At 43.3% G+C, this 26439-nt stretch overlaps 1 protein-coding gene across 4 annotated transcripts in view; it reads left to right on the forward strand.

The window, feature by feature from the left end:
- THSD7B (thrombospondin type 1 domain containing 7B) overlaps positions 1-26439 on the forward strand; it is a 540474-nt gene that overhangs the window by 187045 nt on the left and 326990 nt on the right. Inside the window, exon 1 of one of the 4 annotated variants that reach the window (XM_087730296.1) lies at positions 22540-22636. The exons of 2 other annotated variants lie outside the window; for them this stretch is intronic. The gene's annotated coding sequence lies outside the window, so the exon portion shown is untranslated. Of the gene's footprint in view, positions 1-22539; positions 22666-26439 lie in introns of those variants that run through there. One more of the 4 variants, XM_087730297.1, reaches the window with a different exon arrangement.

Below are 26439 nucleotides of genomic sequence, written 5' to 3' on the forward strand. Positions count from 1 at the left end.
TCTTATGTTGGTGTTGGACCGCGTACGATATTTGAAGAGAAGGGCAGAAAATCTGAACACTTTAATATTTCACTTCAGACTCCAAAATTTGTCTGCTTCATACATTTCATAAAGACTTCATCTGAAAGTTAGCCTTATGCTGAATGAAAACTGGATGTATTCTAAATGAAGAGAATAATGTAATGGTTGGATTTATCAGAAATTTATGTATAATTAGTGCAAAAATAGGAATTTTTTTTTTGTGTTTTAGCTTATATTAAAAAAAAAAGAAGCAGAAAATTAATAGAATTTCCAGGGATGGAGAATTTTTCTTAATTTTGAGTCATCCTTGTACCAAGAACTTACTAGAGCGTTTCTCAAATGAATGCAAATGATTAAAATAAAGCTAAAGACTCTTGAGGAGTCTTAAGACATGACTCTGGATGACTTGAAACCAGCTTTTTTCCCTGTTAAATACTGAGGGCAATGCCCTAGGGCCCCAGTAGAGAGCTGCTTGTATTCAGTCTTCTTCCTGCCACTAATGGTCTGTGCATGGAGTCACAAAAAGGCACTCAGATATGGTACTAAGTCATGATAGAAAATCCCACATGAAATTCTTATCAAAATGACGATTGCATGCTTAAAAACTGAGGGCCTTACTCAACTCAGATTGAAGCTCTGACTTCAGATGGAAATGGAGTAGAAATCTTTCAGTGGGTTTCTGTCCGAACGGACACTCTGTCAAAAGGGCTCTGGACATACCTGAAGGCAACTGGGCATTGCTCTCTGGCTGGTAGCAGAAAGAACGGGTAAGTAAAAAAGAGTCATGGATGAAAGGGGGAAAAAGCTTCTTTCCATTTAACAAGATAGTAGTATTTGTAGGTGTAACTACAGTATCCTTGAGTAAGAAGAATGGAAATGTTTCCTAGATAGTGCCTTAGACCTAAATTGAACTATACTTTGCTCAGGGAACAAGTAAACCGAAGCACTTCTTTCTTAACCATGGGCCATTTTGCCTGGCAAACTGCCTTGCTTTTTAAATGGTGAAACACTTGATAAAACTGTTCTGTAGTCTGGTAGTGCTTCAATAAAATTACCCCATTAGTCAGATCAGAACAGACTGTCAGTCTCCTGTACAGTGATGTGACTGGCACTACCAGTTGACCGCATCAGGCTGATCACTTCTTCTGCTTCCGCTATTCTGTATTACAGGAGAAAGTTATTTTTATGCTAGTGCAAAGGTAATATCTCACAAGGGGTGCTTCTCCTGATATTTATTTTGCTTTTCTGAAGCAAAATGTCCTACTTCGAAGCAGAGCAACCACTAGCTGTGTTTCTGCAACATGGATGGATGTCAGTCAGGATAATGACTATTCTGACACAATCCGGTCTTTTCATCTCACCATCCCCGTATTCCTTGACCTGCTATCATACCCACACCTGGAAAACTGAGGCCAGCCAGGCTCTTCTCAGGCAAAACAAACCTAGCCGCATGCTTCTGTAACAAGCCCCCCGCTATTAGCAGGGAACGGGGCTCCGTTTCTCGCCCTGTGAGAGAGGTTCTCAAACCTCCCTGCCTTGTGAGTCATCGCGGAGAAGACCGGCGTGAAAGGTTGCATGGCTCCCACACCCACACACCTCCAACCTCTCTTGTACAGACTCGCTGTTAATGGAGAGACTGCATTAAAAGGACTAAACCTTCCCTCAGAGGATCAATTAGCAACCTTAAAATAGAATAAAGGAAGACAGAAGCCCTTGCAGAGCCCTTCTGCTAGTAGCTCTCCTTCTCGGAGAAAAACCCAGGAGTAAGCAAGTGCCTGACAGATGATGGAGAGCTTTCTGTCCTCATTCCCCTTTTAACACTTACTTCACTGTAATTACTGGAGTGTTACTGGTCGCAGCAATCTAGTTAGAGTTGCAGCAGCACTTCTATCAACAATTTCTATTTCCACGGCTTCTCAACTCAGCTGTAGATACTTGCTAACGGGTACGGTTTGGCACACGAGGCCTTACTCCAGGCACAAAGTTCAGAATGATTTTTCTATGCGATTGTTCTAAATCTCTATATTTCATGACGACAAAAATACAAGTTTTGCTGATCTAATACAGCAGTTTCTATGTCTATGACTTTGAATGAAGAGTTCAGATATAAAATCCAATCTAACCCTTGGTCTGCCAGAAATACCTTATTATCCCTACCAATCAACTGGTAACATCTTGGGAAATGCTAGCGTTTCGATAATTAAAAGTTAACATGCAGCTGCGAATGAATACCAAAACCTTTTTGATAAGTATAGCAAAGGCAGAACGCTTAAAGTACCCCTGAAAATGTCCACCACAGGCTTCCTTGTTTAGGAATTAATCTAAATAGCTGAATCTAGGTTGTAATTAGATAGTGCTGCTCAATGTGGCTTTAAAATTTCCTGCTACATTATTTTTACTTTCTTATTCATATTATTGCCCTCCTACAATTGCCTTTAAGTGTTAAGTTTCTCAAAAATGTTAAATATATTTTTCAACACACTTTGCTATCAGTAATTCGACACAGAGGACACAATGCTAAGACTTCACAAAATACCTTTGACCTCATCACATTTCATTATATAAAATTTCGTGGAAGAGAAAAATGATAAAAATGTCTCAGTCCAAAAAGTAGTTTGAATAAGTTGCAGATTTGTGTATGTTAAGCTGCCCTTACACAGCTTTGATTTGTGTGACCAGCACTTACTCAGCAGTTCAGTATAACTCTTATTGACCTTGGCAGCTGTCACATCGCTTGCTGGATTTTATGTTGCTGGAGGTGTCAGTGTTCAGGGGGGAAGATGTGCAGAATATGCGTGGTTTTATTTGCAGGCGGGAATGAGGTAGAACCAAAACTGCATTTCCAACAGCATTATTTCACAGATGACAGTCACAGGGGACCTGTGACCAACTTTAACCTTTTAATAGTACGCATAAATTAAGGCTACGAGAGAATACTGAGCTGCCAATTATAGAAGCTGTAGTTCTAGGGTCTTTGATTAGCATGTTCTTCCCTACCTGCCCCACGACAAAAATGAAAACTAAAGGCTTTATGAAACATTTTCTGAGAGCAGAAACTCATAGAAACTTATCTCCAAATAAATATAACATGCAAAGTAGATAACTAACGCTTCCATTAGCTACTAAATACCCAGAGTGAGAAGGTGGAGCGGAACGTAGACTAACAGTCCAGTTTCCTTTCTTCCCTAAGCAAATACCTGATACTTGTTTTTGGCCTACAACCCCTCGTGCAGAATGCAAAGAACTAAGTCTCAGATTGACCTTCCCCAAGGCAGTCAAGTTCATCCTGAATCCTTATCTGCATAATGGTTCTGCAATAAACAGATGAGGCTTACCAGTATTTGTAATATAAAATATAATGCTTCCCGAATGTCTTGGATGTCCTCTCGAGAGCATCCCAGGGTGAGTTTGAATTTCAAGTTTGAATGCTGTTGTACCTCAAGGCTTTCTTTGGGAACGTGCTTCTAGGTGGTATGTAAGATCCTCTGGGAACTTTGTGTGTTGAAAAGGTTTATGCTTTCCCAAACCGAGCTTTGCAGGTTGTGTCCCCTTCCGACGCCTGGAGCTGTGCGCTGGGGGCATAGGGTAACCTGACCTCACGTGTTGACTCTTACCCCACCCCTGCAAGAGATTCGCACGAGCAAGATCGTTTATGCTCATAACAAGGCTTCATGGAACAAATATAAGAATGATGATCCCTATGGCTTGGGGAAAAAAAAAATCCCCTGTGGACCATTATACTCATCTCCATTTTTCTGACAGTTTTATCTGGGAGGTGTATCGTATACTTTTTGTCTACTATGAGAGCACTTCATTTGCAGATGAGACTTTGTGTCAGAGTGCCTAGTTCGTAAGTGAACATTAGTACATGGGTAAGCTGCTTGAGATGTGAGTCACTATATAGCTGAAACCTCGTGCCTATCCTGACTGTCTGTGGCTTCAGTTACGGTGTTTGGAGTGAAGATGAGCTGCCGCAGGAAACGAGCACAGAGTATCAAAGGGTTATAAGCCCCTTCACAAAACTCTCCAGCAATACAGCCTCTGTTCCTTGCTTGGCTGAATGTTTTTCTCTTTTTTTTGCTGACATATTTTTCATTCTGTTGATCAATCTGACCTGCCAGTTCACTACTGGGCATGAAATATGCCTGAGAAATGGCTTGTGGATGTTGCCTGCAGAAGTTGCCTGCAGAAATGCCCTCAGCGTTAGCCACTGGAGCATCGTGCCAGCTCCTGCAGTAACTCTTGGTGACAGATGTCACCTTTTTGGAATGGTCAAAGCCATCTGTGACACTTTTGTTTTGACCTTGTATTGATTAGCCCTTTGTTTTTTTAAGGTTCTAGCAAATAACAATGCTAATCCAGATAAACCAAGTCACAACTGAAGGTCAGCATTATCTAGATGCCAGCCTCCTGCTGCTTCCTGATGAGAGCTGAAATGGTACCAGAAAGATTGCTTACGATTTTAGCATACTTTTCTGAGGGACTTATTTATTGATATCATTCTCTAAATGCTGATTTCGATCACTGCAGTTAATTGTGCATGATTTCCCAAAAGATGTAAAAATGCCACAATTCATTTAAATATGGATAAGTTACAAACTTTAAAAGCTGCAGACTGATTTCAGTCTGTGTTACACTAGGCCATTTTTCTTGGACCCAGTGTTTAGGTAGTGTTTTTTAAGCAAGTATAGAATAAAAAGCAAAATAGCATGAAGACACCAAAGCTGACGTCGTAAGAAGCCATGTACGGGTAGGTGCATGTGAGCCACTGATTTCTGCTACATGGATAAAGCTTAACAGTTCCACCCTGCGTTACAGTTTTGGTATTTGTCCAGGGACCTGGACAAGCTGGAGAAGTGGGCCTGTGTGAACCTCATGAGGTTCAACAAGGCCAAGTGCAGGGTCCTGCACCTGGGTTGGGGCAATCCCTGGTATCAATACAGGCTGGGGGACGAAGGGGTTGAGAGCAGCCCTGGGGAGAAGGACTTTGGGGTACTGGTGGATGAAAAGCTGGACGTGAGCCGACAATGTGCGCTCGCAGCCCAGAAGGCCACCCGTACCCTGGGCTGCATCAAAAGAAGGGTGGCCAGCAGGGCGAGGGAGGTGATTCTGCCCCTCTGCTCTGCTCTGCTCTGGTGAGACCCCACTTGGAGCACTGCCTCCAGCTCTGGGGTCCTCAGCACAGGAAGGACATGGACCTGTTGGAGCGGGTCCAGAGGAGGCCACAAAAATGATCAGAGGGCTGGAGCACCTCTGCTATGAGGAAAGGCTGAAAGAGCTGGGGTTGTTCAGCCTGGAGAAAAGAAGGCTCCAGCGAGACCTTATTGCAGCCTTTCAGTACTTAAAGGGGGCTTATAAGAAACATGGGAACAGACTTTTTAGCAGGGCCTGTTGCAATAGGACAAGGGGTGATGGTTTTAAACTAAAAGAGGGTAGATTCAGACTGGATATAAGGCAGAAATTTTTTACAATGATGGTGGTGAAACACTGGCACGGGTTGCCGAGAGAGGTGTAGATGCCCCATCCCTGGAAACATCCAAGGCCAGGCTGGACGGGGCTCTGAGCAACCTGATCGAGTTGAAGATGTCCCTGCCCATTGCAGGGGGGATGGACTGGATGGCCTGTAAAGGTCCCTTCCATTCCAAAGCATTCTATGATTCTATGATTTTTAATGGCAGATATTGACCTAGCTTTAGTGGCTGTGCTGCGAGAAGTATCTAAGCCCTGTCCCTTCAACCCCAAACATTTCTGTCTGTCATATAAAGGTGAGAGAACTGGAGACTGATACGGGGGTTTTGCACTATTTCATTGGAACTAAATTTTCATTGACCTTTGGCAGAAAAGTTTCTTTTACTTCCTGGGGAGTTGGAAATCAGAGTTAGTGAGTGCGTGTTGAGGTGAGAAACCCTGGTGCCCTTTTCTTGGAAACATGCTACGCTTTTTCCTTAATGTTAGAGGGTGGCTATTAGGAGAAGCTCACCAGCGCTACAGAAATGAAGAGGAAAGCAGTTGTTCTCTCCTTTGCTCTCTTCTGGGCAAGAAATTTTCAGTTTAATTCTAGGTTTAGGGTGGGGTTTTTGCTTGGCTTTTGGGTTTTTTTTTAATTGCAAAGAAAAGTTTTAAAGCACATTCCCTAAGACCAAAATATAAAAGTTTTAGGATGTAGAGCTGGCTGAACTCATGGACTTCAGTTGCCTAATTTTAGTTACCACGTTTAAACATTATGGCTCAAGATGCTTTTCTGCCCTTCCGCTATACAAATGATGCCACTTCTCTCTGAGCTCCTATATGTATTCCTTGGATATTCAAGGCCATGAAAAAGCGAGGGGGAAATACTTTAAACCTTACAAGATTTGACATGGCCTGTTCTAAGACAAGAGCTTTTCCATTTAATATTGCACATTGCTTTATGCTGAAGGTGTACACCAAACACTCAATCAGCAACGTCCACTACAGCTGCTGAGTCAACAAAGTATAGAAGCAGAGGGCGGCTGTGTCATACTAAATAGTTTTCTTTGCAGATCCTTTCCTTCCCGAGTCTCTTTGTACCCCTGATCTTATCGATTTTATTGGCCGTGCTAATTTAGCAGTCCTTTGGGCTGATGATCATAATTATAACACACAGCACAGCTTGAGTAAACAGGTCCATTGCAGACCTAACATTTTCAGCTGTCCAATGGCAAATAAACGTACTTCTGGCAAGTAGTGCTTCTTAAATGCCTTTCACTGGTTGCTACAAATCGTGAAGAGCTATTGCGGTATTATGCAGAAAAGGGGAGTTATTCCGTATCAAGTTCAGCTCCATGTATTTTTGCATGTAGCTCTAAAATTATTGGAAGACTCTGTTCTTTTGAAGCAGATGGATGTTGACAGGATTAAAGATAATTTTTATTGTGCCTACCTAACTACAATCTTTTTATTGTTACTAATGAGGTAAATATTTATGCTTGATTTTTCCTTGACAGCTATCTCGTAGTAGCTCTGTCATACAGTTGGCAGAGTATATTTTAAATTAAGATGTTTGTTTTAAAGTTCTGTGGTAAAATATAACTGCAGTGCAGGAAGTTGCATATATTATAGACAGTAATTGGAAATAATTATAAAATTCTATGCTAGAAAATCGTGATGAAAGACCACTTAGATGAATGACAAATGAGCTGTTCAAAGTTCAGGGGATGTCAAAGGTAAGGCTGTGTAGGCAAGGTTAATTCTCTTCCTTTCTGCACGTGCGCTGCAAGTATTAATGATCCCCCCTTGCACCCTGGAAGTTTGCTGCTGCAATCAGTGGGCAAACCCCGTACTCTCTATTATTTTATGCCTACCCTTGAAGGAATAAAACCCAGTATCGTTAATTGCACCCGGGGTTGCAGTGTGCTCTGGTGCAGGCACACAGATTCTGTTCATACCCCAACATGACAACAGAAGCTGGATGATAACCAAAAGCCCTTATTTTCATCCTTATATATTCCTGTCCCAGTCACTCTTTCCCCAAACGAGCTGGAAGGTAGAACAAATAATTCTGCTTTGCAAAATGAATGTTGTGACTTCAAGAGATTTGTGTTTTCCCTTTCTGGCATGGCATCGCAGCCCCCTGCCCCGGAGCAGCGAGCTGGTGGTGGCCGGGGCACTCGCCGGGGTGAAGCCCTTGGTCCCGGGCAGCTGATCTGGCACCGCCCAGGCGAGGGTGATGGCCACCAGCTGCTGACCGCTCTGGCAGGTGGCTAAAGTTTTGATGACAAAACCCACCTTGGGGCCAGGAATTCAAGCTTTTAGCATTCCTGATGAAGTCCCCAGGGACTTTACAGAATTAGACAAAATTCTCTCCTAAATTATCCTTGTAATGAGTTTAAAAATGACATGCAGTCAGTGCTGAAGTAGGACAGGTACCTGAAGGCAAGCATTGAAGAGGAATTTAGTCGTCCAAGATGCATCTTTAGGATGCAGTGAGGAGGAGTGGTCAGTGTTGGGAAACAACCGATGTGATCAGTTTTAGCAGCATATTTTTCTGTCAGTTTTATCAGCATATTTTTCTCTCAGTTTTATCCATGCAGCTCTTTGGATAAAATAGATTTAGTGGGAGTTCTGGGCATACCGTCGTTCATCTGGCTAGAGCACTTAAACATGTCTCAACAATTTGTTTTTACTTTAGACAGTATTTAAACTCAATCTTTGAAGTAGGTACAGACATTATTTGTATATTATTTGATCCTATGCAAAAATTTCTTCCAGTTTATTTCTAGCTATGATACCAAAATCAGTTTACTGCCAGACCAAGTACTGTTTGATCTAATACAGCCTTACTGGATGGAGATTATACTGTAAAGTAGGTCTACTATGGTGGAAAGCCTTTCTTTCCTGTAGACAAATATTTAGTATCTGAACTCACTTGTAAAGCTCACTTTACAAGAGAGGTGCTTCAGAGAAAAATGTTACCATCACCCCCAACGTGACTTTACATGCAAGTAAAGTGCTGAAGTAAAAATTCCCTCTAGGAAAACATGAATAGAAATACTTATCACTATTTCTAATGTTTTCTCTTGGATGTGATCATAAGACAAGCTTCCAGCTGAGAAAGTGCTTTTCTGGCCAATCCTGCTTTTGTTTTATTGGGACGCGACTGTCGAGTTTTTGCCACTGCCGAAGCCTCCGATTAGGTCAGCGTGATTTTCAGTCTCCTTGGCCTTCACTTGATTTGTGGACTGTCATGGTACAGTCTGAAATGTAACAAACTGATTAACTATAAGGAATTTTTGGGCCACAGCATGCTCTATATTTTCCAGTTAACCTTTTACTAAGTGCGAGTCTACTTTTGGGATGATAGACCTTGATTAATTATTAGCTCTTATTGATCACTACAGTGATAGGAAGTCTGAGGTATAATTCCTTTTTTTTTTTTTTTTTTTTTTTGGCCGACTGGCCTGTCTTAGTGAGCTAACACTTTGCAGAAGAAGAATCTGTGCAATCGTGACATATATAGGAGCAAAAAGAAGAAGTTTTTCAAGAATGTCCTGCTGTGGCATTATCTCCTCCTCTCTCTTCCCCTGCGGAAGACAGCAGCTGAATTTGCACTCTGTCAGAGAGCTAAGTCAGGCTCTTTCATATCACCCATAACCATTTCCAGAACTGTCTGAAAGGCAGAAGGTGATTTTTTTTCCTCCTTTTACCTGGACAACAGGATGCAGGCAGGCTAGTAAAGATTTAGGGTTTTTTGGTGGAGAGTTTCCCAGAGAGCAAGGTACACTGCCCATTTTTAGCCCTACCTTGTGTCTGCATCCCTGCATGTTTCACATGAGCAATGCATGCCTAAGTTAGGAGTAGCAGAGAAGCTACCTGGTATACATGAGGTTTCCTCTCTCCATTCTTTCCTGCCTGGAAAGATCTGAATGCGAAGGATCATTTTGGGTTTTATGGGACAAGATGTGCCTGGTTGTTCTGCAGGATTATTTATGAAGTGAATGCCAACAGGAGAGTTAGCTCTCTGAGGATCAGCGTTCAGGTCTGAGCTACTACCTACCTTTGGCACAGTAATAATATCACTGTCAAAAAGTGGAGGGTATTTTTCCCTGCAACCTGCAAATTTCTAATAGCGTTTCTTTTCTGTTACTTAAATTTTTGTATGCATATACCTTAACCAGTGCACTATGCAATCTTCTTCAGCATTAAGTGCTTAAATGCTTGGCAGTTCAACTTTAAACTCTGGAGAAAGTGCATGCATTGAAACATTTTCACAGAGGGAAGGAAGGTTTCTGAATATTATAGCTGTGTTGAATCTGTAGTAGCTATTACTCATTGCAGGGAAGTCCTCGGATGCTGTTGAAATCAGTTCAAGAAAGAGTTCTCAGAATTATTGATGTTCAGACCAAGAAATGTCTGGCATTTACCACCTGAGAGGATGGTCCCTCTTTTACTCACATAAGGAGATGGGATTTAGTGCAAGGTTTATAAATATGTTATAATTAGACCATTAATTGTCTCATCTTTTTGGCACAGAAGTTGAAATTGCCTGTTCCTGTAAGTATACATTATTTCAGTTTCATGTTAACAATTGCTTTGCCTCAGATTGAGGCCGTTTGACATACGCAATGCTGGCGATCTAGAAATAAGGCCAATCTAAGAAGACATGGATTGTGCGTGTTAGTTAATTGCCAGATGTCTTTTGCTTCCTTATTGCAAAGAAATATTTTTCTCAATATTAAAATTAAAAATATTTTCAAAATTTTCAAATATTAAAATTAAAATTTCCACTGGCTAACAGATTTACTGGATGCCAAATGGATATTAGATCTATTTCCTATCAAATGAAGAAGAATGAATCGGAGTATACAATGAGACTAGTGAGCAGCAGTGCTTATTTTTAGATTACACTTTTAGAGCTAAACACTATCTTTAAGTCCAAGAGGAAGGTGCCATTTCTTTCATTACATTTTTACACTTGATTTCTTTTGGCAGGTTAAGACAGCAGCTTTACATGAAATGGGTGATTGGTTGGGAGACTGTGAATCCTGGTTTCCAGGTTATTTCATTTCTAATAAATCATTTATAGAAAAAGTGGTCTTCTGAAGTTGTCTCATTAGTCTTCATTGTTTTCTTTCTTTTCTTGATTTGCTTTTAAAAAGACTCTGCGTTAAATAACCGTCACCCTTCTACTCAAATTCATGGGTGCAACTAACCCCTCAAAATGAGCGAATGACCACTCTTTGGTCACTGCTGCGGTTAAGAATTTAGCTTTCACTATGAATATAACACTGAAATCCTTGTTTCTAAGCCTAGAGGTGGGTTCCTGCCCCTTATTAAGGTCCTTTTCTGGCTCCCTGGGTACCCAGGGAGTTTGTCACTGGGTGTGCAGAGGTCCTAGCCTGTGTCCTAGCCACTGCAGCCAGTTCTCCAGTGATCCCAGGCTGTGAAATGTTCTCTGGTGCTTGTCAGATCTGGAAATAATTTACTGTGCCTGGGGTCAAAATGCCATCTCACTGCCACCGGGGCTGTGAGAGCAAATGAAACTTTAAAACTACCTTTGTTCTGCTTTGCTCAGTAAAGGCAGCAGACTTCCAGCTACCTCAGGACCTAACCCGGTGGGCTTGCCATTTATATACACATATGGTTTTTTTTTTTTCCATTCCTTTTGCTGCTAGAAATCAAATACTTAATCATTTACAAGGATTCTTTTCAGATTTCTAGATGGGTGAGAAGACATCAATCAAATTATGGGCACTTGCTGGCAATCATATGGACTTGATCTGCCTGCTAAGAGGAGCATGAATGAATTTAGATTAACGTTTAATGATCCAGGAAAAAAATTCTTTTTTGGTGCTCTGCAAATGAAACTCTGCTAGTGTCTGGGGATTAAGTTAAACTGAATAGCTTGTGAGTTCCTCTTCCCATTCCCTTTCTCTTCACCGTGCTTTCCCTTGAGAATGACAGAATGAAACCGGCACGCGAGTCTCAGATTTTCTCTAGAACTTCAATCCACTTAAGCCAGGCTGCTCTTTTTAGGAGTTAGGGAAGCACTGAGTTTCCTCTGATTTATTTTTATTTGGGCTCATGTAATTCTAGATACAAAACTAAAAAGAAAAAAGTTTTGAATTCATTAGACACTCTTGTATTATATCCAGAAAGAATGTAAAGTGGAAAAGGAGGTGGTGGCTTATTGTGATTCACCTGTTTCAAAGTGTAGTAGTATAGTGTCTCGTTTGCTATTGCTGTCTCACTCCCTTGCCACGGTAAAGCAAGTCAGACCCCCAGCAATCCGTAGCTGGTTACAGGATTTCAAAGATGACCAACACGAAACACAGAATGGGGGAGGCTGCTCTAAAACTCATCTGGCAATTGGGAGTATTTGAAGGTATAAAAACAAGTCTGGAGCCCAGCTTTCTACAACTGGTGGCAACCTGAAGTGTTAGATGGGAAAAGTAGTTATCAAGGAACATTTTTTTTTTTTTAAACTACATCAATACCTCAAAACATACAGAGTGGTTTTTGATCTGCCAATGAGTACGGAAGGATTTCTGAAGATCAGGCATAAGTCTAAGGGAGTCGTGGAGGCATGCGGTCATCTACAGAAAATGTCTGACATGGTAAAGGAAGTCATTACTTCTCCACAGCAGCTGGGAACAATCCACCATGTCAGCTTCCCTTTGGTGACTTTTATGAGCAATTACTTTATTCCAGGTATGAAATTCCTCATCGGTTGCTACTGAGATTTAATGATACAGTAAAGTTTCTCTTGTTCATGTTTGAGTGAACTGTAGTATTGACCCTGTTGTACTCTCTTTCTTGATAGATAAAGCTTTTTACAGCTTTGGTTTGAGCACGAGGCAGGTTCTAGATGTTTCTCCTTTAAAATGCTGGGTTCGGGTCCACTGCTGGTAATCCACCGAAGGACACGGTGTTAGAGCTGCGCTACACCTTTCCATGTCCTGGAAGTGCACGTGGATTTAAGCACATTTATCTATCTCGTGTAAAGGGCAACGTATGCAGCTATACTTTGGTCTGGTGGGTCTTTGTTCAGAAACTACCTTAACGTGTGTGTTGGAAATGTCATTTAGCTACAGAACAGCAGATTACCAATCAATGAGGTATAGTACCTCGTCTACTCAGTAAGCGTAAATGCAGAAGTACAGACGAAAAGGTGAGTAAAAGTATCATTTCCCCATTTCTTGACATCCAGTTAAAATATTTCTGTATTGAAGCTTGTATTAAATATTGCTGAAATCATCTTCTAGTTGTGTAAATTTTCTTAGTAATGAGTTCTAGAAAGTCGGAGAGTGGCTGCAGAAAGCGACTGCTTTGCCCTTCAGACTGGTGAAGAGAGGCTTGTGCTGGGTAAATGGGAGAGGGACTGAAGCCATTTCCCAGACCTGACCACAAAGAAATGAAGTTGCCTGTGTATGGCATGGCTTACCTGCCCGTTTTGCCAAATAAAACCTTAACTTTGGTAGAAGCTTCCTCCCAGACAAGCTAGTGAAATCCTTACACCTGAGACAGAGTGTTTCAGTTATCGGCTACAGCTGAGAGTGACATGAAACCGGTGTGTTAGGACTCTTCTGCTATTTCCTCTGACTTGCTGCAGCATTTTTATAAAAAGCAGCAACAGTTGCTCCCGTGAGGTATGGCAGCTTCCTACAGTGGGGGCTCTAGACATAGTTCAAGAAAATGGATGACGCTGAAGACACCACAGTCTTTATTATGAAAGCTTTTTTTTTCTTTAATAGATGGGAGAGTGGGCCAAAGAAGGAGCGGGAGAAAAATCTCCATCAGTTTGGACCTTTGAAAGAGGTATAAATCTTTTTCACTTGGGATAGTATCTGCTTGTAGTTCCTGGTTCTTAACACAACATAAGAGATGTCTTACTGGATCAGACCAGTGGTTTGTCCAGTATTCTGTGTTTGCTGGTGGCAATGGAGATACTATTCAAGGAGAGTATGAGAGCCCTGCCTTCCTACGTGCCCATTCTTCTCCTAATTCCCCAGAGTCACTGAATTAGGAATGTTAGAGCATGATTTTTAACTGGAAGTAGATTATTCTCAAAGAAAATATGGCTTACTTTAATTAATATTGCATTAATTTTTGCAACTCCAGCCATTTCCCCCCCTGATTAAATGAAATCTATTCACATAAGAATTGTAAATATTAAGGTTTTGGGATGACCTCCGCAAAAGTGACAACTTTTTATCTCTTCATATTTAGTGATCACTCACAGTCACTTGGTTCAAGGATATTTTTATATTAACTGTTGTCAGCAGGGGCTTTGTATTCTGAAAGCTATCATATCATAGGCGATACGTTAGGTGAAAGCTATCACCTATCACATAGGTGGGAGATACGAGTTCTGTTGACTTTCAAGATGATGTTGCAGAGCTTATAGACCTACCGTAAACTATGAGAAACCAGAGTTGTAGGTAGTTCTATGTTATTTTTAGTTGGCACAGGTTTAACTAGTGAATTACCATTAGTCGTCATTGGCTCACTGATGAATTCATGTCCTTTTAAATTATTTTTGAATGTGTGCCTACAGGCTTTAACAGGCTCCTTGAAGTCATATAAATGAATAAATCAGCAATAGGTATCCACAAAACTATTACACCAGGGAGTGTAAATGGTTTAGTAAGGAAGCACTTATTTAATTTAAATATTTGTCTTAAGCTTCGTACACCTTCTGTACAACTAACTCTTTAGCTGCTGTTAAAAATGCTTATTTTTATGTGTGGTAGATAAGGCACAAGTATCTGTGTGAAAGCTGAGGGATGCGTGGAGAAGAGCTTGTGAGCTCTGTGAGTTAAAAATGAAGTTTGGGATAGGAAACAAATAGAGACATTTTAATCATGGTTGCTGCTAGGGGTTTTTTTTTTGTTTTTTTTTTTTTTTTTTAATCTGAGTGGTTGGGAGAAAAATGACATGATGACAGTTAATTATAACTAATCCTGCAGCGCTTCAACATAGACTAATATAAAGTTCAGAGAGTTCCAGCAGCAGTTAGTTATGTCCTTAGGAAGCAATGAGACTTTGCCTAAAATAGTTGTATTGTTTCTTGGCATCTGAAAAAACCCACCACATTGCTTAGTAAATACACCTGATACGGTGCTGAAAGCCAAGGCTATAGGGAAAGAAGGGGTATTTCCGCATATGTATGTAGGTCCTAGGACTACAAAGTGTCTTTTAAAAAGTATTTTTGTTAAAAAAAAAAATACAGAAATGTCGCTCAACCATGAAACTTGGCAGTTAGTAAGACCATGGTTCAAGTAAACTGTTTCAGCTTCTTTTATATGCATCCAGAGTGGAAAATAAATCACTACACAGCAGAGAAAGAAATAACTAGATGAGGATTTCAGAGGGAGGAAAACACATTTAAAGTTAGTAAACGTTGCCTTAATCAGTTAGTAATATTAAGGCACGTAACAGCACAAGATCATTGGCTTTAGAAAGGTTTGGGTCCGTTACTCCCCCTCCTGCTGATGCTCCTGGGTGTGCTGCACAGGGTGGCTTCCCGAATTATGAACGTGGGAGAACGTGTCAATGACTTGCTTCACAGATTACCTGATTTGTGAAATGACACCGGTCTGGAGCCTTAACAAGAGAAATGTGGCAGAGAAGAGAGGAGCAGATACACTGGGCTAATTCCTAAATGTTGTTAGGAGGCTGCAAATACAGGCGCGTGAGCTGTAATACGTTTCTCTGGCAGGCCAGCCTGGGTAGGAAAGTGATGTGCATAGTAAGCAACCCTTCAGGAGAAATGAACCTAAACACCTGGAAGCATCAGACAAATTCACTAGCACCCTTAAATGAAGAAGAAGAAGAAAAAAGTAGGGGATGATTTTAAAATGTTTAAATCTTCTTTAAAAAAATGCAACAAAAATAGTTTCAAACTTGTTTTGTGGCTTTTCTTGAACAGGCTGGTAAGGTGATGGAAAATTGTGTATAATGCGTTTATTGTGTTTGTGTGTATAGACAGACAGGACATATACTCAGGCATTCCTAAATGATTTGCAAAGGTATACAAGGCGCGTACAAATTCTGAAGAGCACTGGGATGTTTAGGCACTAAACAGGGAGCCCCTGGAGAAGGAGAGAGACCTGGTGTGAAGGGAAGGCTTTTAGCTGAGGTGAACATCCCTCTTGTCTGTGGTTCTTTAGGCAAAAAGTGATGCCTGCTTTGTAGCGCAAGAGAAATCGGAGAACTCTTCTGAAAAACGTGGCTGAATATTAAGCTGTTGACTGAATTTCTCTTCATTCTTTCATCCTATTTCTGTTCTGGAATTTTACATACTTTTTTTTTTTTTTCCTTAAAAATTGCAGCCATCTATAGTGTGAAAACTTTCCTATTTCATGATGACAGAGAATTTAATAACAGTTCATTTAAATAATAAATTGTAGCAAGGTATTCTGTAGTATTACTAAGGCAGATTTTTTTCTACTGTTAGAAATACTTACGTGTACTGACTTTGTAAAATATTCACAAGATAAAGACAGCCAAATCCAGTAAAGTATGGCAGTGAGTGAAAGCTGTTCATGATGAGTGTGGCTGGGGCAAACCAGATTTCTGCAGACATCTGTCTACATGCAAAAACTTCTTACCACCACTGACGTGTTTGGAGGTACCCTTAATCTCTTGCATGGATGCTCAGAAGCATGTGCCAGGATTCACCCTCCTTGAGGCAAAGCCCTTCTTGGGAATCTCCTACGATGGTGCGTATCTGCAGAGCCCCAAGGCGTGACTAAGGATGATAGGCAATAACTAAGCAGCATGTTAAAAATAGCAAGTCAATTTAACATCAGCATCAGAATGCCATTATTGATTGTGTTGAGCAAATCCCTTACCTTGTATTCAACATTTAATTAAAGCAGCGGGACAGAAGCACTAAAAAAGAAAAAAAAAAACCCAAAGCAAAACCAAAACGATAAGAAAATATCTTTTCTATTTTAGTTTTCTGCTCCATAGTCATCGATAGATTTCAAATCTAATAATTAGTCACTAGCATCCGCCTTCTTCATCTCTTATTACCTTTGTTACTAAGTAAGTAGTGTCTCAGGACACAAAAACCTTAATACTTGACATGTTCCCCAGCTGCTACATTATTGCCGGTTACTATTTGCAGGAAAAGCCCTTCTTCGAGTAGATACTTGCTGCTCTTTCTGTAAAGCAAGACTCCAATCAGGAAAGGTTAATAGCTTCTGAAGTACCTCCACTGAAGCTTTTCTTCTTTTGCATGGCAGGTGGGATCCTTGCCCTGCCATGGCTGGTGAATAGGTGGCAGATGCATTGCTTCGTGCTGCACTCTACTCATGTTTTTCTTTAACCGGCACGCCATGGTACTTACAAAGGACTCTCTCATACACACCGGTACAGGTATCCTGTTTCCTTGAACATTAACAAGGGTATCACATTTTTAAACTCCAGGGGCTCTAGCCAAGAAGATAATTGGTCTTTTGCAGTAGTTCTGGTCTGTGCTATAATTTGTAGTGATTATTTATTTGATAAATATTCCTCCTTCTTCGACCCATCAACGGCATCAAAAGGTCTGATCCTGCATTCTCAAAAAGGACACTCAAGATGATCTTGAAATTTGAACAGGACAAATGATTCCAGGGTTGGTGACAATGAAAAAAGCCCTTGTAGAGATCAAGTCTGTATGAGGGCGGGTAGTGTTTTCTGATCATCATGCACCAGTGCAGATACAGTTGTGTTAGCAGACGTGCAGACAAGAGGGTATGTCCCAAAAGGATCTGGATGCAAATAATTAATGCTCTCCTTTGGTGGAAGGAATGTAGGACATCGGATCCTAAGTCTAAATGATAATGTATTACAATTATTTTATAACAACCAGTGATCTCTGCAAATCCACTCCTCTGGAGTGCGAATACTGTAAAATGTTCAAATGTTTTCCTCCCTTTTGTAGAAGTTAACTTGCTCTTGGAAAGATTTTCAGTGTGTAAAACGCTAAGGGACAGCTCTGGCCACACGGCTGTTGCTTGTCACAGTGCTTGCTAGGTACAGAAAGCAGACTCCAGTCCTCCTCAAACGCTTGGGTTCTGCAAAAGAAGCTGGCCAAGACCAGTCAGCCATGGAGGAAATTTTCTACTTTCACTCCCATTATCAGAGAAGCCCTTTGATTGCTCTAGTTTGTTTTCCCTGTGTAATATGCAACATCTGTAATCCCCTGTGGTACGGAGCGGGAACAGGAGGGATGAGCAAGAGCGAGTCTCCATAAAGTGGCTTGGGAGCCACTGGGTGATGCAATGGGGTTAATTCTCCACTGATATTTAGGTCTGGTTTGCAATTTACACCCTCCGCTCTCTGTGCCTTGAACCGTGGTGTATAATAAAGTCATGGAAAGAGGAGCCATGTGTCCCTTAGGAAACACTTGCCACCATTTGTGGGACACAAAGAGCAGAACTTGGGTGGAGAAGAATAGAAAGGGACAGATGGCTCGTGGAGAAGAGGGGTCCGGCGTGCTGATCAACCTCTGCATGTCCAGCAAACTCCGCGCCGCAGGGAGGATCGATTCCAAATCCTGGTTTGGCAGTTATTTCAGGTTTGGGCAGGGCTGCCCGCTGGGATTTGGGGTATCGTACTGACTAGTGTGTGGTGGGTTTGGACCCAACCGTAAGACTGGCTGTAACTATTCACAGGGGTATACTCCAACTAGAATGTTAGTAAAGATAAATATCCTGCCTGTATGCATTTATTCTGTTACTAAAGAAGTCATCATCTAAGGATATGTTCACAACAGGACTGCCATCAATTATGCTGGTGTCTTGATAGCTCCATAATTAAAAATAAATTATGTTTGGTCCTTAATAGGACTAGTATTAAACTGAATGCCTGTTTAATCTCTGTTAAATCTGCCACAAAGAAATGACACCATGAGAAGTGTGAATGAATGATATCCTTTTTTCCCCCTCCCTGTTTCTAATTACACATGATGGCACTTGCAGTGTCCCTTGTGAATGCACAAAATCGGTGCAGCAGGGGAAATGCAAGCTTCCTTATGCTGCAGTCTGTTCATTAGCATTGATTTCTGAGGCACTGCCCCTAAGGATGAGAGGATAATTTCTTTTTTCAGGTTCTCATGATCCCAGCTTATAATAGACTATTAAAGATAACTTCTAAACCTCGGTGCAAGTTCTGGAGCAATGAGAGATTCAAGAAACTCCTCATAACCCACCTTTCCGTGAAGCATTGAAGTCCAGCTAACCACACCTACTTTGTGCCTGCCCTGTGTGTGCCACTTGTCTAAAGCTGTGCCTTTAGGCTGCAGATCCATTGTGGCAGGCATTCATTAGCTGCTCGGCTTTCTGCTTCTTTCCTGTGCTGCCATCGACTTCAGTAGGAAAGTTGATACTACTACAGTAAAAATGTCATACTTCACGTATGGAAAATGCTGTCATTTCTTTGCAGTTATAATATCCTGGTAAAGATTACATAGTTCAAAATTTTCTTTTTTCCTTTTTTTTTTTTTCTCCCAAGTTGTACTAGCTTTTGTGGTACGGTGTAAAAACATCGCTACCACCACGCTTACAAAATCTTCACTATAACAAAAAACAGAAACCCGATCAATTCATCTAATTGGCTCTGATCCGATTCGTGCAGTCCCTTTTATTAACTTTGGGCACAGGAGGAAATGCTGAGTATTGGTGAAAAGCGTTCAGATTTCTTGAGAGTTCAACATTAATTATTATTACAAAAATTGCACCCAAGGTACTTTCCTTGATTTGTTTTTTTGGTATCATCTTCCTCTTTCTAAAAAATGGCCATCTAAAGAAAGAATAAAATTTAAGCCCAACTAGCTTAAGTAACAAATCATAGTATGTGCATATTAATGGTAAAGAGTGAGAAAACAAATCATAGGTGAGCCCTAATTTTGATAGCTCTTCATCCACATTACTCTAGTAACTACCTTTAGGTAACATAAAAATTGATACAGTATTACGAAAGACTTCCTAACAAATGTGGAATATATTGATAGGGACATTTTGTAACACAATTTGCTTGGCGACCTGTTTTTATGCAAGCTTTCCTCTTCCTTTTTAAGCCTGGAATTCCACGTTTTGAAACTGTTCCTTTATAAGCTTTATTCCAGATGCTGTGCAGGCAGGTTGGTTCACATCCCCAAGGTACCGGTTACAGAAAAAGACGGCCTCTTTGCCCATCTTGCTGAAGATAGACCTGCCTGTAGTCTGTGGCTTTCTGCCCAGCTCTGCTGGAACTGGCTCTTGCTTCGCAAGGCTTGCCAAAATTTTGCACAATAACAAGCTCCAATCTACATAACACCTGGCCTGTACAAACCAGGTCATTATGAACTTGATCCAAGCTGTCATTCAAGTGGCTTTGTTATTCCCTTCTTAGGCTGAGCCAGTCATCCGTAAGCCAGATCTGGCTTCATGCTTCTAGTACTCACCGTACTTGGGTACCAGGTTTTTTTCTTTGAGCCCCACAAAGCAGGCGAGATCCATGTAACAAGAGGCTCACAAATAGCAGAAACAAGAAACAAGCGATCTGGGCTAAAAAACAGCCTAAGAGGTTACTCTGAGTTCCAGGCTCCTTCATGCTCTACATTTGTGCTTTTATTTTCCTGTTGCTGCTTCTTGGTCTCTTAGTTTTTCTACTTGAATTGAGAAAAGCAGGTTTATTTCATGTATTGCCTACATGTTGACTCCATATTTATTTCCTACACATCTTTTAGGTATATATAGCCCTCCATAAAGATTTTGAGGAAAACTAAAGTCTCAAGGAAGAGAATCAAAGCCAAAATGTGTGCGCTGAAGGGAGCTGGCACCCAGCTGGCTGTAGGACAGCAAGGGCTCTTCTTTTCATCAGTGCTACGTGAGGGGCTGCGAGGGGCTCCCATACCCAGATGCTAGATTAGCTGCATTAATGCAAATGGCAAATTAATGCAATTGGCAAATGAAGCTAAGACTTGCAGCGGTGCAGTTTCCCAGATGCTTCAACTCCAGATTAACCGTGGGGTGCAAAATGCAGCTATTCTCATCAGAGGACAACGCGAGGGCTGTGAGGAGTGTAACTGCCTATACGGGGCCAGTCGGGGAAAAAAGTGTCGCTTGTGAAAAACTCCTGACATTTCAAGAGGTGTTTTCCTTTCTGTAACAGACAAAAATGAGACCTTTTAAAACTTCTCAGTGGAGAAAAGAAGCAGGTGGCAGAGAAGCGAAGCTGGGGCTGGTGCAGCCCCGGTGGGTGCCCTTTGCCACTCACCATTGGGCATTTGGGGTAGGGCTCTCTGACCTGAGAAACACCTGAGAGAAAACCTTTGGAAAACAAATCGTCTTTATAACTATTTTTTTTTTTTTCCACAGAGCTTAGTTTGGAACATTCCTGACCAGCTCAAGTGCAATCTCTGGTGGACTTCCCCAGTAAACTTCCAGGATGATGCCTAATAATTCTTGAGAGCAATGGGCAGGAGTGAGCCCGGAGGCAGGAAGCTTGTGGCTCGATCTCTGATGGGATTTCGTGCCTTATGATAAATACCACCGCATTTCTCTGCCTTCATTTCTTCTCTGCTGCTTCTTGCTTTGTAAGACACGAGCCCTCTGAGGCAGGAACACTTGTTTGTTGTGCAGTACCCGGCGCACCGAAGTTCTGGTTTCATTTGGGGTCCGTAGCTGCTATGGTGAGATGAACAATCCTTGCATTAGGATTTAATATTTAATATTTCTGTAAAGAAAAAATGAGAAACATGAGTGACACAGCTGTGTCCATTAAAATATCATATACATGGTTCTTGTTGAGTGGAAAACGTCTGGTGAGCTGATTTTCGGAGCCTGAATAGGTTATCCCCGGGGTACAGTGTTAGCGCAAAGGTCAGGTGTTAGTCTTGAAGTGCCTGATTGTCATTCATTTACACCAGCTTCGTGTCAGTGGAGTTATTTCTCATTCTCAGTAGTCGTAATTAGTTTCACACTCTGCACAGTGTGAGAACGACCCTTCTTTAACAACGCAGAAAGAAGAACTGTGTGAAAAGCCGGAATAAATATTGTAGTAATTCCATTGTACCTAGTACTTGCGAAGTTAGATGTGCGCATTAATTTTCCCTGAATAACACCTAAACTTACTGACTGGGTAGATAAAAAAACGTAGGTTGCATTGAATAATGCCTAGTTGAATTTTTAAACAGTGCGGATAAACTAAACTGAGCTCGTTCACTTCATGTATTTAAAAAGCGATGGATTCAGTATCTACCCTGCCTCCTCTTCCTGCAATCGATGAATATTCCCTCCTTAATCGAGGACTTCAGCCAGTTTTGTGATCTCTTGCACTAATTAAATTCCTGAAAATATGACTTAGGTGACTTTGAAAGTCAATGGGACTAATGCTCCTCCGGCAAAGCCTGTCGGGAGCGTTATTAGTGATTACCTGGGGTTGTTACGGAGGTACGGGAAGCATCCTCAACGCCGCGCGGTGAGCAGGGTTAGAAGGTTGGTGAAAAATGCAGTATTGGGAATTTGGGCTAAATCTACAAATACAACTCGGTATTGACTGATTTTGTAGAGCTACTGTGTATTTAATGAGATACGCGGAAAGCCCGGTCTGTCGTTACTGCGAAAGTCCGAGAAATAACTTTCGGCGGGTTTTTAAGCCTCCAGGAGGTTTGCAGCTGCGGATGGCGAAGCGGCCCAGGAGCTCCGGGTTTGCGGGGGCTCAGCGGAGCGGGGGAACCCGCCCGGCCCCCACCGAGCAACCCTGCGCCGCGGGGCCCGGGGCCCGGCGGGGCGCCCCGTCCGCTCCCGTCCCGCCCTCTCCCCTCCCCTCACACGGCCGCCCCCGGGCCGGGCCGGGCCGGGCCGCGCCGCCCGCCCGGCAGCCGCACGGCAGAGGGCGTCAGACGGCGCCGGTTCCTCCGCCGGAGCGGAGCGGAGCGCTGGCGGCTGTGTCGGGATGGGCGGGCGGCTGCCGCCCGGCCTCCATCTTCGCTCCGCCCGCGGCAGCCCGCCGCCGCGCCCCTCCGCGCTGCGGGGCTGAGGGGGTGAGTGCCTTCCCGCCCGCCCCTCCCGCCGGCGCCGCCCCGCCGCCCGCCCGGGCTCGCCCGCGGCGCCGGCACCGCAGAGCTCCCCGCCGCAGCGGACCGCGCCGGGCTCCATGTCGCGCCCCGGGCTGCCAGGAGGTGCGGCCGCCCCGCTGCCGGGGGAGCGGGTGGGTCCGGGGGGCGGGCGGAGCGGCCCGCCGGGTCGGGTCGGGTCGGGTCGGGTCGTGCGGGAGAAGTTGCTGCGGTTTTTTTGGGACCGCTCCGGCTGAAAGGGCTCGGCTGGCCGCTGGGCTGGGGAGCCCGGCCGCCGGCCCCGGCCCCTCCGAGGTCCCCCGGGCCGGCGGGGGGCAGCGGGCGGTGCGCGGGTGCGGCCTCGGAGCTCCGCCGCCTCCCTGGGAGAGGTGAAGTTTTCACAGGTATGAGCCGCTGAGGGCAGCAGGCAGCTGGGTTATCGCCTGCTGGGGCTCGGCAGGGTAACTGCTGCGAACTCCTGCCTGCGAGGGAGCTTTTAAAAGTAGCACAGCCTCTGCTCGCAGAGCTGGCGCTGCCGGGGTTTGTGCTTTTTGTCATGCAGGATGGCTTATAAAACCGTACTTTTTCACCCACCCACCTGCAGTCACAGCATTGAAATGTGTGTGAGTTGTCTTTTTCCCTTCATTCGTTCTTCAATCGGTGGTTTTAAATGAGGCACTCTGATACGCTTCTTCCTTATAACCATTCGTTACTTCGAACGCTTATTCTTAATTTGCCGTGCTCGTCCTTGTATTTATTTTGTGCGTGTTGTTATTCATTCAAGGTCAAACCGTATAGAGTTTGGACTTTATTTGCGTGAAGATATGAATGAGGAGTAGCTGTAGGCATGTTCCTTCCCTCCGCCTCCCTCCCTCCCTCCCACTCCCGTGCCTGCCTGAGCGTTGCTGGAGAAGGCTTTTAAAAGAATAGATGAGGGTCATAAAAGTGCTTGCTGACCGCTGCCTCCAGCTCTTTTGTATAATCGAAATGTATTGTTTAATTCCTCTAATGAAAACAAAAAATCAACTTAAAGAATTGATTTCCTGAGAGTGTAATTTCTGAAAGAAGGCGCGCAGGGGATGCCTTTATGGTGTGCGCGGGTGAGCGGGATAACGTACCTGTTCGAACTAGGTAGCGCTGAAAGCGCGTGCGAGAGGACGCGGTGACTGAGAGCTGCTGTTTCTTGTGCCACGCGCGGGTGTTCAGCTTGCATCGTAAAATCTTCAAACTTTAAGGAAATGGGTTAAAAAAGTGGTGAACTCTTCAGGTTCTGGAAAGATTTCGGGGGAGTTTAAGTGATGTCATGTCAGAGATGAAAGAGGTGGCGTTAAAGTAACGTGCTTGAGTACAGGGACACTTCTCAAAGACGACAGGTATGGATGCGCTGGGGTGCGCGATGTGCGTGCGGCGCTGCCCGTTGGCTTGGCTAGTTCGCGGGGAAGCAACCAGTACACAATATGCATAACATCGCGTCTTTGCGGGAGTAGGCTCTTGGTGTTACGTGCTAAATTTTCCAAAGGATGGAAGCGGAGAGATTCTGTGCCTGCCTGTACCTTATACCTTTGCAGAGTCGGTTTTACAGCGTTGTGGAAGTTACTGCTTTAACTGATGTGAACATCAACAAGAGGAGCATGATCCTGCTGTAAGTCATGACAGTTTTGCTGCTTTCTTTGGTGGGACTGGATAAAGTTTCATTGTTGATTATTACATGAAGTATTTAGACACTTCTCAGGAAAGCCTTTCCTGCAAAATCAGGGAAGAGCAGGAGGTTGTATATTCTTGCCTTTTTATCTTGGTTCTTTGCGGAGAAGCTGTGTCTACTCATCTTCATACATGAAAACAGAGAATTTTTTTTCTGACTGTAGCATTTAAAAGCATTTTCCGAAGAATCAGAAATAAACACCGCTCATTAGTAAGCTTCTCTTCTGCTTTGCCATGATGGTGTTTCAGAGATCCCATTTCACTCTGGTAATGGAAGACCAGGAGAGCTGTTGTGCTCCATCTGTATGCACTAGGGTAGGTGGTTGATTTGTACCCTGGGGCCATATTATCTGCTATTTCATTACTTCTGGATCAGTAATGATATTCAGGAAAACTGTATTTGTAGTGACTGCTTTCTAGGGACGTCTCTTCACTAGAAAGCCTTACGGATAAGGATTGCACTGACGCGTGTTTGCTGACGTGCTGCTCTGGTAGGAGGCACTCGGGCTGCTGCTTTTAGCTGCCTTTGATGGCACAAAAGTTCTGGGGTTTGCGAGTAAGAAGTGGGGATTCCCACAGATCTCCTTGCGCTTCAATAATTTCTTTTTTTTTCTTTTCCCTAACCAATATTCAGTCTTGTAACGTTTTGCCCTCAGACAAGTGAGCGGAGCTGTCGTGCCTGTTTTAGACACTTGCTCCTTTTGTATTTGGGCACAGCAGCAGCTGTCCCAGCGGCTGGTAACAGAGGAGAGCACGTGAGGAGCCTGAGCTGGAGCGGGTGAGACGTGCCAGATGCTGCGGGTACCCTGTGCCAAGCTTGCTGCTGAATAATAGCACAGAGGTAGCGATGTGAGAGTGGTTTCGGGGAGTGGAAAAACCAGGTGGTGGTTGCACTTTGGAAGCTTTTGATCCTCCGTTCCTGTTGGTAGGTGGGCAGGAGGGTGGTGGTGGAAGATGTGCTGTGATGTGAATGGCCCTATCAAGGTGTCCAAGGCAACTAAGCTCCTGTGGCTGTGCAGGCTGTAAGCAAGGAGTGGGATAAGAAAATAAATGAAAAAAAAAAAAAATACCCTGAGTTGACAGTGCTGCGCCAACAACAGGAATACCTGTGTCTGCTCTGCTTGCCTGCCCTGCAATGCTGCTTGCACCCACATACCTTAACCAAAAGGGATTATGAAAGCTGAGCAACAGGGATGCTGTTGCAGATTAAAGAGGTGATGGAAATGCCTCCAGGCTGTTGTTCAGGGAGGCGAGTTTTCCGTTAGAGGTATATGCTGTGATTTAATGGTGTGTGCTGTGCCGGGGCTTGATGCTATTGGTGGGCTTGATGGGGGGAAAGCGGGAACCTGTCTGATCGAGCGGCTGATGCGAAGGCGGTTCTGCGAACTTCTCGGGGCATTTTGTAGGTGAGGGAAACTGTCCTGCTGGACTGTCTCGAAGTGTGTTCAGAAAGTACGTTGTCAATTGTTAGGAACTTTCTTGAATCTTGGGGGGTTTATGTTTCAGTATGGCGAGACAAAAGCATTGCTTTTGCAAAACACAGCTGCTTTGTTGTTTATTAACACAGAAGAAAATGAAAATTTGTCTTGTCCTGGCCGCAGTTCACAGGCTCCTGTGTTACCAGCGCGGCTGAGGAAAGGGAGTGCTGCTGGGCTGCCTAGGGGCGAGAGCTTATGTAGTTTGCCTGTAAACCAGAGATGTTTAGAAGCTATGGAGGGGCTGTCTTGCCTCATTGTAATGGAGTTTCGTGATACGATGGAATTAAACTTCCTGGGCAAAAATCTCTGTGCTGTCGTGGCGTGTCGCTTGCTGTGTTCTGGGTCCTCCCATACTGTGAGGTTTTGCCCATGTGTCACTCCAGCTCTTTGCCTGAGCTTTGAAAAATATTAATTTATTACTGAGATAGCATTCCAGATATTGGTAAAGCTACCTTTTCTGTTATTTGTCCCAAGATCATGTAAAGGAAAGTAAATGGGAGGGTGTGCTGTGAAAGGGAGGTGTGATCGCCAGGCGAGGCCAGGGTGGTGCTGATGGATGCTGAACCCTGCGGTGCTCTGCTGGAAGCCGTGCATCCCACCACATCCAAAGCTGCTTCCAGCGTGGTGATGAAGTGGGGGCTGTGGTAGGGGAAACAGATAAAGCACCACAGGCAAAATAAAATACTGTTTATTTGAAAAAAAAAAAAAAAAGCCCAGGGATTTGTGCCAGAGGATAAAAAAGTTGTGTGG

This window comes from Nipponia nippon, unplaced genomic scaffold (genome assembly GCF_047370975.1).
Source record: "Nipponia nippon isolate SJK-2023a ecotype South Korea unplaced genomic scaffold, ASM4737097v1 scaffold_5, whole genome shotgun sequence".
NCBI lineage: Eukaryota > Metazoa > Chordata > Aves > Pelecaniformes > Threskiornithidae > Nipponia > Nipponia nippon.